The 14,929-nt window shown below is 41.9% G+C and overlaps 1 protein-coding gene across 1 annotated transcript in view; it reads right to left on the bottom strand.

The window, feature by feature from the left end:
- Positions 1-11,642, bottom strand: part of LOC115202216 (F-box/WD repeat-containing protein 7-like) — a 74,996-nt gene extending 63,354 nt beyond the window's left edge. Inside the window, exon 1 of the mRNA XM_029766200.1 lies at positions 11,241-11,642. The gene's annotated coding sequence lies outside the window, so the exon portion shown is untranslated. The remainder of the gene's footprint in view (positions 1-11,240) is intronic.
- Between the last annotated feature and the right edge of the window lie 3,287 nt (positions 11,643-14,929).

Genomic DNA, 14,929 nt, shown 5'->3' with positions numbered 1-14,929 from the left:
ATCTATCAGAATCACCCCCTCCTCCCCCAGTCCCTTGACACACTGTGTCCCATACATAGGCTGGTATTCACACCACAAGCCCACATCAAAGCACAGGCTGCCATGCTAGGAGACTCCTCAGTGATCCCAGCCCCAGAAAGGCATGCATGGCAGGGCTCTGAATTATTTACATGGTCCTTCTCGCTCACCACCGCAGATAGGGAGCTGCATGAAGCAATTCACAATGGGACAGAGAAAAAAGGTCGCCTGGGCCCTACTGTGGAACGGATGATGCTCCTGCTCCAACTTTCATGACGCCACGTTTTAAAAATGGAGAAGAGGTGGAGGGGAGAAAATAACATTCCACCTTGATCCTGTAATGTCTTAGGTCTGAGAGGAAGTCATCGTGGCAGGTAGGGTCGCCTGGCTAAGGTTAAAAGAGGGGGTAGCCTATTCCGTTTGTTGGAGGCGACTTTTCCAAGACACACAGGAGACCGGTCTTCAGTATGAAGGACACGCCGGGGTCGCCTCTGTCAGTTCAATGGTCGGCTTGGAGCAGTCATAAAAGCCAGCTGGTCTTCTTGATTAGCGAGACCCCTCTGACATGCGTTTATCAGAAAGTCGGCTTTCAGAAAGTCTGCCTTCACTCGAAAATTGGAGTGAAGTAGTCAGACGAACGTCCTTTCCACTAGGCAAGGCCCCATGGTCCCAGTCACGCATACATAAAACGACACCTGCACATCAAGAGGACAGAGATACACGGCTACACCCTTTGCCAAGCCCCCTTTCATCTCCCCGGTGTTGTGGCAACATCTACTTCAAAGCCAGGGAGTGACACTGTGCCGTGGATGAGAATGCTTTTAGCAGAGCCCAGGGGTCAGTATCCTACCGCCTGAAACAGCCGTGGGTGACTGAGAGAATGTGGATAAGCCATACCTCACAGTAAGACAAAACCATTAGAGCAAGGTAACATTCTATAGGCCCCTGCTTCCAGCAAATGTTGTCTAGCCCATAGTCCCAGAAGTCAGTCAGCACGAGACAAACCCATTAGACGTAGGAAGCATTCTATAATGCAAAAACAAGACTGCAGTCCAAGGATGGATCTGTTACCTACTGAAACCAACCTGTTCTCCACACAAGCAAGAGAAACTTTAGCTACATCCTCCATTTACAAAGATAAAATAAAAAGGGAGACCCACGAATGTCTATGAAGATTCATGAATGCTCTCTATCAAATGTTTTCACTGACCTTATTCTGGAAAGCTGTGAGTGGAGAAAATCCCTCAGTGTGAGAGGTAGGAAACTGAAAATAGCTATTACAGCTCATAATCCAGTAGGAATATAGTTCTCGAAAGCCATGTCAAGTCCCTAAATCATTTTGACAAAAGACATTAATGCATAAACCCATCAACTCCACCCTTGACCTGAACCAAAGTCCTTTGAGAACCTGAAGAATGTCATTGTGTGGCTAACACACAGGCCTAAATTAAATGTGACACGTCTTGTGACAATGGCCTCTCCCTCACTGAAGCCCCCCTCTAGCATTACCAGAAGAACAGCCCTATAGCTTTGCCCAAGGAGGTTCCACTTCCGTCAAACAGTTACAGTTTAATTGAGAGACCAACTTAAACAGCAAGGCACATTCTTTCCACCTGAATCTGCCCAATACGTCACTCTGCAAACACTGCAGCTACCTCAAACTTAGATTGTATATCATATTTTAACCTGTAGGAGCCAGACTCGTATCATAAAGGATTATAAGAACCGTCAAACCACCACTGTTCTGCCGCCTGGTCCTCAGCCGTCAAAACAGCTTTTCAATCCCTGCAGATTGTAGCGCTGCAGAGACAGCAACGGAGGGTTGAGCTCAGGAAAACAAGAAGGCTCTTTGCTGTGGGCTCCAAAGCAAACACTCTGTTGCAGGGGTCAGGTCGATCTCAAGCTACCGTAGCTCGCAGCCCACCTATGAATAGCTCGCAAATAATTCTGAAAGTAAATTCAAATCTGGACATGTTCCACTGCAAAACTGTCCAAGAAACCTCACAAGTATCAGACACCGCAAGCTCCCAGCTACTATCTAATCATCGCAACATTATCCCAGCCCTGGTTAGTCAAACCTAATACATTTTTGCCAATTCATTTCCAGCAATATTGTCCGTCTGTCTGGTGCGCGTTTGTCTATCACTCCATGTTTAGCCAGTTGATGTGATAACCGTCTTGTGGCTTGACAGAAATACTTTAACCAAAATCTTCAATTAAATGTTAACTGAAAAGTAAGCTTAGCTGGCAGAAGTCTATCAAGAGTGAGTATATAATTTCTATTAGGGATGCATGATATATTGGTGAACATGTCGGAATCGGACGATATTAGCTAAAAATGCCAACATCGATGTCGCCCGATGTCTAGTTTAACGCCGATGTGCAAAACCGATGTCATAGCTGAAGTGCACACCTAGATAACATGACGTAATGACACCACATAAAATTTTGCACAACACGTGCAACACAGCATTCCTAACCTAGCCCACAATGTCTGCTAGTCGAGCAGTCATTTGAAAGAGCAAGAAAATTTCAGCGAGACAACTCAAAAAGGCAAAATCCATTAAAGCCAAGATAACGGAATTAATTTCCCTTGAAAATCAACCGTTCTCTGACGTGGGTGATGTTGGCTTTCCCTAACTGGTCGAGCACCAGTACACACTACCAAGTGCGCTATTTTTCAGATGTTGCCCTATCGGAGTTACACTAATAGCGTCACTGCTATTAGCTTCATGACATACATACTATGGAACGCCGGTTGGGTCTTGCGTGTCAAAAAAGATAGTAGCACTGTCAAAGCTGTAGAAAAGTCTGCAAAAAAGCAAACAACGGCCACGAACGAACGATGTGCTTACAATACCGCTTTGGTAATAAAGCATAATTTGTTCGACCGCAACTTCTGGGGTAGCTAGCTTTAGCTAGGTATCTAGCTAGAACCAATACACCAGCCTGAAAACAATGACCAGTAGAAACTACAGTAATTTTCATTATTCTTAGCAATGATTTAGGAATCCTTGTGAGTAAGTATTAACTAGGTAGCCACTTGCTGTTTGCCTATAGAAATTGAACTTCAGATCATGAAAATAAATAGCTAGGCAGCTACTTAACCCTGTTGCCCAAAGCTAACGTTATAAGCAGCCAGCTAGTTTCACAATAAGGATTAGGCACAAGTGGAATTTGCGGTTTGCCTTCAAATTAAAAGTATGTAATTGACAGTGAAAAATCATAGATTTAGGCCATACTTTTAGTTTGAAGGCTAACCAAAGTCCATTGTTGTGGCTAATCCTTATTGTGGCTAGCTTCAAATAGATGGATCCAACCACCATTAAGCAAATAAGAACAATATTATAAATTAGGGTTATTCTATATGACACCTAGCAATATATAGTTGAAGTCGGAAGTTTACATTCACCTTAGCCAAATACATTTAAACTCAGTTATTCACAATTCCTGACATTTAATCCTAGTAAAAAATCCGTCTTAGGTTAGTTAGGATCACCAATTTTTTAAGAATGTGAAATGTCAGAATAATAGTAGAGAGAATGATTTATTTCAGCTTTTATTTCTTTCATCACATTCCCGGTGGGTCAGAAGTTTACATGCTACAAAATACTAATTAAGTGTATTGCCTTTAAATTGTTTAACCTGGGTCAAACGTTTCGGGTAGCCTTCCACAAGCTTCCCACAATAAATTGGGTGAATTTTGGCCCATTCCTCCTGACAGAGCTGGTGTAACTGAGTCAGGTTTGTAGGCCTCCTTGCTCGCACATGCTTTTTCAGTTCTGCCCAAAAAATGTCTATAGGATTGAGGTCAGGGCTTTGTGATGTCAAGGTATTGGAGTGGCCTTTGTTGTCCTTAAGCCATTTTGCCACAACTTTGGAAGTATGCTTGGGGTCATTGTCCATTTGGAAGACCCATTTGCGACCAAGCTTCAACTTCCTGACTGATGTCTTGAGATGTTGCTTCAATATACCCACAGAATTTTCCGTCCCCATGATGCCATCTATTTTGTGAAGTGCACCAGTCCCTCCTGCAGCAAAGCACCCCCACAACATTATGCTGCCACCCTCGTGCTTCACGGTTGGGATGGTGTTCTTCGGCTTGCAAGCCTCTCCCTTTTTCCTCAAAACATAACAATGGTCATTATGGCCAAACACTTCTATTTTTGTTTTCATCAGACAAGAGGACATTTCTCCAAAAAGTACGATCTTTGTCCCCATGTGCAGTTGAAAACCATAGTCTGGCTTTTTAATGGCGGTTTTGGAGCAGTGGCTTCTTCCTTGCTGAGCGGCCTTTCAGGTTATGTCGATATAGGACTCGTTTTACTGTGGATATAGATACTTTTGTACCCGTTTCCTCCAGCATCTTCACAAGGTCCTTTGCTGTTGTTCTTGAATTGATTTGCACTTTTCGCACCAAAGTACGTTTATCTCTAGGAGACAGAACGAGTCTCCTTCCTGAGCGGTATGACAGCTGCGTGGTCCCATGGGGTTTATACTTGCGTACTATTGTTTGTACAGATGAACATGGTACCTTCAGGCATTTGGAAATTGCTCCCAAGGATGAACCAGACTTGTGGAGGTCTACAATTTTTTTTTCTGAGGTCTTGGCTGATTTCTTTTCGTTTCCCCATGACGTCAAGCAAAGAGGCACTGAGTTTGAAGGTAGGCCTTGAAATACATCCACAGGTACACCTCCAATTGACTCAAATGATGACAATTAGCATATCAGAAGCTTCTAAAGCCATGATATCATTTTCTGGAATTTTCCAGCCTGTTTAAAGGCACAGTCAACCTAGTGTATGTAAACTTCAAACCCACTGGAATTGTGATAGAGAATTATAAGTGAAATAATCTGTTTGGAAACAATTGTTGGAAAAATGACTTGTGTCATGCACAAAGTAGATGTCCTAACCGACTTGCCAAAACAATCGTTTGTGAACAAGAAATTTGTGGAGTCGTTGAAAAACGAGTTTTAATGACTCCAACCAAAGTGAGTGTAAACTTCTGACTTCAACTGTAGCTAGCTAACTATAGCTACTGGAACAGATTGTCGTTTGCTATGTTTTTGGGGAAGAAAATTGTTTACATCCATGAGCTTGCTAGCTTATTTTATTTTTGTTTATGACCAGCACTTTAGGTGTGCAAATCATAGCATGTATCGATGTATTGATGAATCGTTGTGACATGAAATACAAGTGATTGATTACACTATGTGCAAAAAAATTGATGAACGCCTTAAATTATGTGACGTGTAGTCATATTCAGGTCTTGATTGGTCAACAAGCTTAATTGACATGTCAAATAGTGTTAAATAGTATCTTTGACACGCAGACCCAAATGGCGTTCCATAGAAATCCGGGTTGAGAATGAAACGAATGAACAACGTAACAGCACAGCAAGTAAGTGAAAGAAATAGGTTTTGATTATGTTTTACTAGTAATGGGAACATACGTAAATGCCAACAAAATAACTTTCATCAGTGTGGTGTGTTTGTAACCATTACTTAACCAGGCAAGTCAATTAAGAACAATTTCTCATTTACAATGACGGCCTACCCCTGGCGAAACCAGGACGACGCTGGACCAATTGTGCGCCGCCCTATGGGACTTCCAATCATGGCCCCTGAGGTGATACAGCCTGGATTTCAACCAGGGACTGTAGTGACGCCTCTTGCACTGAGATGCAGTGCCTTAGACCATTGGGTCCATGTGTGTGTTAACTACTTAACTGTACTAGAAAGCTTTTAAAAAGGATCAGAAATACAGTGCAGACATTGTTAATGTTGTAAATGACTATTGTAGCTGGAAACGGCTGATTTTATGGAATATCTAGATAGGAGTGATGGTTGCTGATAATGGGCCTGTGTTCCAACGGCACGTTGTGTAAACTAATCCAAGTTTATCATTTAAAAAAAGCTAATTGATCATTAGAAAACCCTTTTGCAATTATGTTAGCACAGCTGAAAACTGTTGTCCTGATTAAAGAAGCAATAAAACTGTCCTTTAGACTAGTTGAGTATCTGAAGCATGAGCATTTGTGGGTTCAATTACAGGCTCAAAATGGCTAGAAACAAAGAACTTTCTTCTGAAACTCGTCAGTCTATTCTTGTTCTGAGAAAGCCTATTCCATGCGAGGATTTGCCAAAAAACTTAAGATCTCGTACAACGCTGTGTACTACTCCTTTCACAGAACAGCGCAATCTGGCCCTAACCAGAATAGAAAGAGGAGTGAGAGGCCCCAGTGCACAACTGAGCAAGAGGACAAGTACATTAGTCTAGTTTGAGAAACAGACGCCTCACGAGTCCTCAACTGGCAGCTTCATTAAATAGTACCTGCAAACACCAGTCTCAACGTCAACAGTGAAGAGGCGACTCCAGGATGCTGTCTTTTTAGGCAGATGTCCTCTGTCCAGTGTCTGTGTTCTTTTGCCCATCTTTAATTTTTATTGGCCAGTCCGAGATATGGCTTTTTCTTTGCAACTCTGCCTAGAAGGCCAACATCCCGGAGTCACTTCTTCACTGTTGACGTTGAGACTGGTGTTTTGCTGGTACTATTTAATTTTTTTTAATGAAAAACTTGGATTAGCTAACACAACGTGACGTTGGAACACAGGAGTGACGGTTGCTGATAATGGGCCTCGATACACCTATGCACTTATTCCATTTAAAATCAGCCGTTTCCAGCTACAATAGTCATTTACAACATTAACAATGTCTACACTGTATTTCTGATCAATTTGATGTTATTTTAATGGACGAAAAATTGCTTTTCTTCCAAAAACAAGGACATTTCTAAGTGACCCCAAACTTTTGAACGGTAGTGTATATTCTTTTACACCTTTATTTAACTAGGCAAGTCAGTTAAGAACACATTCTTATTTTCAATGACGGCCTAGGAACGGTGGGTTAACTGCCTTGTTCAGGGGCAGAACGACAGATTTTTACCTTGTCAGCTCTGAGATTCAATCTTGCAACCTTACGGTTAACTAGTCCAACGCTCTAACCACCTGCTTTACATTGCACTCCACGAGGAGCCTGCCTGTTACGCGAATGCAGCAAGAAGCCAAGGTAAGTTGCTAGCTAGCATTAAACTTATGAAAAACAATCATAATCACTAGTTAACTACACATGGTTGATGATATTACTAGTTTATCTAGCCTGTCCTGCGTTGCACATAATCGCTAACCATAAACATCAATGCCTTTCTTAAAATCAATACACAAGTATATTTTTTTAAACCTGCATATTTAGTTAATATTGCCTGCTAACATGAATTTCTTTTAACTAGGGAAAATGTGTCACTTCTCTTGCAACAGAGTCAGGGTATATGCAGCAGTTTGGGCCGCCTGGCTCGTTGCGAACTAATTTGCCAGAATTTTACGTAATTATGTCATAACATTGAAGGTTGTGCAATGTAACAGGAATATTTAGACTTAGGGATGCCACCCGTTAGATAAAATACGGAACGGTTCCGTATTTCACTGAAAGGAAAAACGTTTTGTTTTCAAGATGATAGTTTCCGGATTCGACCATATTAATGACCTAAGGCTCGTATTTCTGTGTGTTTATTATATTATAATTAAGTCTATGATTTGATAGAGCAGTCTGACTGAGCGGTGGTAGGCAGCAGCAGGCTCGTAAGCATTCATTCAAACAGCACTGTCGTGCGTTTTGCCAGCAGCTCTTCGCTGTGCTTCAAGCATTGCGCTGTTTAAGCCTATCAACTCCCAAGATTAGGCTGGTGTAACCGATGTGAAATAGCTAGCTAGTTAGCGGGGTGCGCGCTAATAGCGTTTCAAAGGTCACTGGCTCTGAGACTTGGAGTAGTTGTTCCCCTTGCTCTGCATGGGTAACGCTGCTTCGAGGGTGGCTGTTGTCGATGTGTTCCTGGTTCGAGCCCAGGTAGGAGCGAGGAGAGGGACGGAAGCTATACTGTTACACTGTCAATAATAAAATGCCTATAAGAACATCCAATAGTCAAAGGTATATGAAATACAAATCGTATAGAGAGAAATAGTCCTATAATAACTACAACCTAAAAGTTCTTACCTGGGAATATTGAAGACTCATGTTAAAAGGAACCACTAGCTTTCATATGTTCTCATGTTTTGAGCAAGGAACTTAAACGTTAGCTTTTTTACATGGCACATATTGCACTTTTACTTTCTTCTCCAACACTGTCTTTGCATTATTTAAACCAAATTGAACATGTTTCATTATTTATTTGAGGCCAAATTGATTTTATTGATGTATTATATTAAGTTAAAATAAGTGTTCATTCAGTATTGTTGTAATTGTCATTATTACAAATAAATTAAATAAAACAAATTGGCCGATTAACGGTATCGGCGTTTTTTGGGGGGGGGGGGGGTCATCCAATAATCGGTATCGGTGTTGAAAAAAATCATAATCGGTCGACCTCTAATTGACACTAAGGACACGAGGAAGGGGACAGGAGAAGAATGTGCCTATTTAAAAATGTGCCTATTTTTTTTGGTGTAGCTCTCATGCTAAAAAAGGTTGGAGACCCCTGGTCTCTATTACAACACCCATAAAAAGGAGGCTTATATAGCCTATATTCATGACCTAATATTAATGGTATTGACTAAAGAAAAGCCACTTGACGAGGTTAACCTCGCAAAGCAATCACACAGGCATTGAAGTGAGTAAGAGTTAGGCTATATATTACATGACTAGTCTATACAATACATGACTAGTGTGTATAAGATGTCGGTTAATCTGTTATTGAGTAGCGACAGGCAGTATCACCTTGGTAATTCCAAGCACAAACTGTACTGACAGAATCGTGTGTGTACATGTTTTTATGCTGTGAGAGAAGCAGCAATGATTTTGTTATCTGTTATTTGCATGGCTGTAAGAGCATGATGCAAACCCTCTTGGATAAAGCACCACTCGACACCAAAGGGTATTAAATGAGTGGACAAGTTAATAACCAGGCCTGTAGGCTTAGAGTTTCAGAGGCCCTCAAAGAAACATCCAGCCAGCCCACATAAACAATTTGGATTAATGAACGTGTTCCATTACTAATCTCTTACCAACATTCTCCATCACCACCACAATCAGTGTGAAAAAAAGCTGTTATTCAGAGGGAAAAAAACCTTCGGTTGTCCCACTTCCTGGCTTTCATTAGAGAAGAGAGTGCTGCATTATTTTATATATCTCTTGGAGTCCTTAAGGGCCTTCTCTCTCCCTCCCGCTTCTCTCTCTTCTTCCATTCTGTTAGTCTGTGGAGGGCCTGAGCTCTGAGGAGTTATTGAGGACTCACTGTGCAGGGAGAGAGCAGAGAGGCTCTAAGCCTTATGAAGACAGAGGGACCGAGGGAGAAAGAGAGCAAGAGGAGAGCACCGAGGGAGTGTTAAAAGAAAGGAATTATTTGAGCAGGAAAAGAAAAAGGTTTCCTTTGTCTTACTTTCCTACTTTTAATTTTACTTTATTTTGTGCAGGGGACAACACAAAAAGGGACCACACTGAACTGTCAAGATTGCATGAGAACCCTCAGCACCAAGTCTTGAGAAGAAAGAAAGTGGCTGGAGAGACTAGCAGTATGTACCTGCCCACAGGACAATGCATTGTTATAGGCATACACCTTTATTTTGAGGAACTATAGGTAGCTATTCATGGGGCCCAGATTTGTTAGGGGAGAAACACAGTTGAAAAGACTATTCAACTGGTGTCTTATTTAACATTCCTAAGTGCTGCATCACATATCCTTACAGTTGTTAGAGAAGAGTCATCAGGTACATTTCGTAAGGGAAATGTCACATACAGGAAGAACAATAATACATTTGACAATAGTGATTACATAAGAAGAAAATACAGGTATTGCTGACATGACACCCTATAGTCTTTCATAAGAGTAGACACCAAGTTTTGAAACGCACCGTTTACTTTACTTGATTCACAGTGGCAACTCAGTCAAGTATGACAGTTAGTGATACTGGGATGGTAACAGTAGTTACCTCAAAACCGCACATCAAACCAAACCCATCTCACTCCCCATCATTTTAAAATGGGACCGTGCACACTTTGGCTAGTTTTTGTAACTGTTCCGGAGTAATATCTAGGCTATGATACGTTTGCAAAGCTACCCATACAGGTTACCGTAAACAGAAAATCGCAAAGTGACAACAATATTATTTACGTCAATTTAAACACATAAATAGCCAATATGAGAAATCACTGTGCTTGGACGTTTTGCCTAGGTGTGCAGATAGTGCTGTATTTTCTAGATGTATAGTTAGCACGTGTTTATTTTTTGATGCATGGTTTATATGAAAATTGCACATTTACAAAAAAAAAAAAAAAAGAGTTGCATTTGTTATCCTCGCTTGATAATCTCGAATTTCTACATTCTCCGACTGATGCCATAGCCAGGAGCATGTGCTCGGCTCACACTGGCGCCGTTCCTCGCGGCTAGTAAATTGCACTCCAAAACGTTTACCTTGCTTCACCAACCTTACGAAAAAACACTAAGCAAAATCAAAATGTAATAAAGTACAATCCAATAAACGTTAGCCTGCGAAGGTATCTTACTCTAAAGTCAGCTCTTACAAACTAAACGTCATTGTGCTTGCATGCTGTGTTGTAGCGAGTAAGTCAGGATGTTATGCTATCAGAAATTGGATGACTAGCATTAGCATAACAAAAGGAGACTGGCTAGCTTGCTTGATTTAGCGTGCAGTGCAATCTAGTTGGATAGCTAACACTCTCCAGCGAATCACTGAAATTATAAGCCAACACTAACATAACGTTAGCATACTCTAGAAACAAAACAAGCAAATTAAAAAAAGTAAGACTTGTTTTTCGTGCAATGAAAGTGTTTTCTTGTCAGCCAGCAAGATAGCTAGCTAGTGTTAGTTAAAGTCCAGCAGATGGTTGGTAGCTAGCTACTAACGTTAGCCGATATGGACTAAATTAACTAGCTAGCCCCTTTAGCTAGGTCAAGGTGGTCATGTTATTCATAACAAATGTATTCGTTTCGTCTGAAAACACAGTTTAACACATTTAATTCGTTCTCAATGTATATGCAAAGCTGATGTTTACAAATAGTTTAGTGAGAAACACTCTTGCAGCTGGCTAGCAGGGAATTGCTAGCTATCTCGCTATAGTTAGATAACCATTCCGCCGCTGACTGTCTGGCCCACCGCTCTATTGTAACGATTTCTACGCCAGGGCCACCCGTTTCCTTGTACTTCTTACCTCGGAAATTATCAGAGTATAACACAGCAAAATGGACTCCGGCTCCTCTTGATGTGTCCAGAAAAACGGAGAGCTCCTCTTCAGGATACAGCTCACGTCGATGGCCCTTTTTGCCGCTGAGGTCTCCCTCCGCTTCGTATTTTCTCAGCAGTAACTACCTAGGCAACCTTCCCAGTTAGCCAAGTGGCTAACCTCGGATACCACTCTCAATAGTTTAGTTTCTGCTTAGATATGACGCCAAATTATAATATTTTTCAATTCGTCCAACAGTTCGGGTCACCCACAGACAAAAAATCCACTCGGGGATGGTGTATGGTCCGTGTCCGACCAGCACTGAAGGGGAATTAGCTGAAAATTAGACAGTTTATCCGCTTGATGCTCTCCGCTACCTCAAGCGATAGTGCTCTCGGTTCTCCGTTCACTGACTAGTAGAGAGTTGGTAGTCGCAGGATGATGACGATACCAAAACATTTTTTTTTTAGAACGACGCAAACATGTTACGTCCGAAATAGTTGCTTGAACCTGTACTGTGTAGGGTAGTTATTATAATGAATATGATTGTTTTCATATAATTGGTCCAGTCTATTAGCTACTGTTTTTTATATTTCATACAAAGTGTGTGTGTGATTGTGCGCTTTATGTTTGTATCTTTTATTATTTTTTATTGTTGTTGCATTTCGTTGGATGGTGCATACCATGTGTATCCAGTACATATGACTAATACAACTTGAAACGTGAAATGCATCTGTATGAAAAACCCAGGAGATTCATACCAACCAATTTGAGCATAACGCTATTTCCTGGGCCAGTGTCTAGCACAGCGCTGAAGCGAAGCGGCTGTGTGCCCGGCATTGTTTTGTTTTGTTTTACGGTCATTTCCATGTCCTGTATCTTAATCTGCCAGGGGAGCTAGTCTGAAGGCCTGAGATATCACTAAGCGCCAAAGAATGTGATTCTGAGGAGCATGGAATTGACACTGGCACTGAGCCAACGAAAGCTGAAAAATATGCCTCAGAGTGAGAATGAGTGAGGGAGAGCTTTTCCAGGCCAGGCAGACACAAATATACTAAGAGCCTCTGTGGATAGCAGAGCAGCCTGGCAGTTGAAACCTCCACACGCAGGGAATCCTTATGTGGAAATTGAAAAGTCCCTCTGACTTGTCTGTCTTTATATTCTAATAGTACATTAGGTTTATTTGAGTATCCAGACAAAGTCAGAGGAATCAGTATGGTCATATTAGTTTTCACAATGAAATACCAAAGGCTTTGTTGGAGTTATATGTTTGGACCACATCGCATCGGGCAACATAGAGTTGCGGAATATGAGGGGAAATTAATAACGCTAACATCCTATATGTCTCGGGACAGACCCAGACTCCATAGAACATTTAGAATACTGCAGAAATCCATCAATGACAGAATGTCAGCTCTGTATGTTAAACCTCTGGACAGGGACACAACAGGACAGCTTATTGCTGTGACGATTCTCAATTTACACAGCGATATTCCTCACATAACTGCACACATTACTCTGATTAACATGGAGCCTAGGCTAGGCTGTCCAGACCACAGCTACAGAGAAAAAAAACACAACAAATGGCTTCCATCTGTTTTTATGACTGCTCCACCACTAGCATCCAGACCAGTGCTGCTGGAGAGTGTTCAGCCACGTCTGGCTGTTAAGACACTCACTGGAATTGGGCCTGGCCTGTGCATTCTCATTGTGCCTTTTTCTTACAAATCATAACTCCGCTCTCAGAAATAGACAAGGCTTCCCATTCTATTTGCATCATATGTTTTTTAAAGACCAATGACAAATCCCAGATGTCTTTCATCTCGCTCACAAAGTCTGAACTGAGTCTCGACTTGCGCCGAGGTATTTCCAGGCCCGCAGAGTTCATAGTTTGACACACACCCAATGTCCATTGATGGGCTGCTGTGTTGTGTTGAGAAATAGAGGGTCACAGTCAGTAATGGAGAACTGCTGTTGTCTGCTGACCGTTAGGTTGGATGGTGGTCATGTGGCTAGTTTGTGTAATGATGGATGGAAAGTGGGTTTCATCATAATAATACAAAGCTTTCCCACATTCAGGAAACTTCTTTGCTCTGTTTTGACTAGATTAAACCATTACTCTGAGGTCAAGCCCTTACAACTGCCAACATGACCATAGGGAAACACAGCTCTTACTCTGTACAATAGGGAAGATGACATCGGTATTGTTTGTATAGGCCTTTCCCTGTGCAGTAGTTAAATGAGCTCACAGAGGAAGAATATAGCTCAGTTGGCTGCATCAGGGTTTCTTGCTGTGAATGAAAGGGTTAACCCAGTATTGCTGGGAAAGGATCATGTGTTGCTCATCGGGCGTGCTGTGCCACACAGCAGCAGCATAGTGCAGTGTGAGACCTCATATCTTTGATGATGAGTGCGGGAAGGAAGGGGGGCTTTTCTCTTCTTGCCGGACACGACTCGTCAAGAGGGCCTAGGCCTGGAGGCAAAGTGTGTCGCTATCATAGAGGATGATACCTCACACACACTTTCTCTGTTTCACACACACACACACACGTCTGTTTCCCCGGTGTGTACTGTGGCTGTGTGTGATTACCCTCTGCCCACTGGTTCAGTGTACTAGGTAGCATAGATAAGCCACACACAAACAGAAAGATGAAGAGATGAGAAAGAGGTCGCCTCAGAACACTGCAGCCTCTCTGGAAAAGGGAAACATGGCTGACTGTGTGGCTGAGAGAGAGAATTGATTGGATGTGACAGTAACAATGGCTCAGGCCAGATAATGATACAGTGCACTACAGTAAGCCATGGATCCAGTACAGGGCAGGACAGACTGAGGATAGTGAACACAGAGAGAGAAACAGAAACTTGGTATGGCATTTGAATTGAATGTACAGAGTTGATATCACAGATTTCAGATAAATATATTTTTATGCTCTGGCAGGGCAGAATGAACACAGACAAAACAGAAGGCTGACTTGATGAATGTATTGATATCTCAGAGGGATGTATCTCCCTCTGTGAATCGTCATTCATCAGTCTGTAGATTCACTTATTCGTTTCCCATGAATAGATACTGTCTCGTTTGTATAAAGAAAAGTTATTTCCAAGTTGACCCAATTCTCAGAAGAACTCTTCTAGCTAATCGTCTTGTCTTCTATTTTTCTCACGCACAATAAGTTGTCTTGTCATCTTGGCTCATCTCCTATCTCTTTGGATTATCTCATCTGTTTATTTTAAGTGGCCTTTGTCTGATATCAGTGAGCGTCAACATTAGACTTAGGTCATGTTTAGGTTGTGTCAGATCACCTTTCTGCTACGTACAAAGACACGACACAAACCAGTGCAACCAGAATCCAGCTCTGACTGTGAGAACAATGCTCACAGCCCTGGAAATGCCCATATGTTCGCATACACTGCTGTCATGAAGGTTACATATGAAGCCGTCTGAGGCCAACTACCATACACTGCTGTCATGAAGGTTACATATGAAGCCGTCTGAAGCCAACTACTATACACTGCAGGCTGTCATGAAGGTTACATATGAAGCAGTCTGAGGTCAACTACCATACACTGCTGTCATGAAGGTTACATATGAAGCAGTCTGAGGTCAACTACCATACACTGCTGTCATGAAGGTTACATATGAAGCAGTCTGAGGTCAACTACCATATACCACTGTC

This window comes from Salmo trutta, chromosome 11 (genome assembly GCF_901001165.1).
Source record: "Salmo trutta chromosome 11, fSalTru1.1, whole genome shotgun sequence".
NCBI classification, from domain to species: domain Eukaryota; kingdom Metazoa; phylum Chordata; class Actinopteri; order Salmoniformes; family Salmonidae; genus Salmo; species Salmo trutta.
This window is presented reverse-complemented; position numbering and strand designations above follow the sequence as displayed.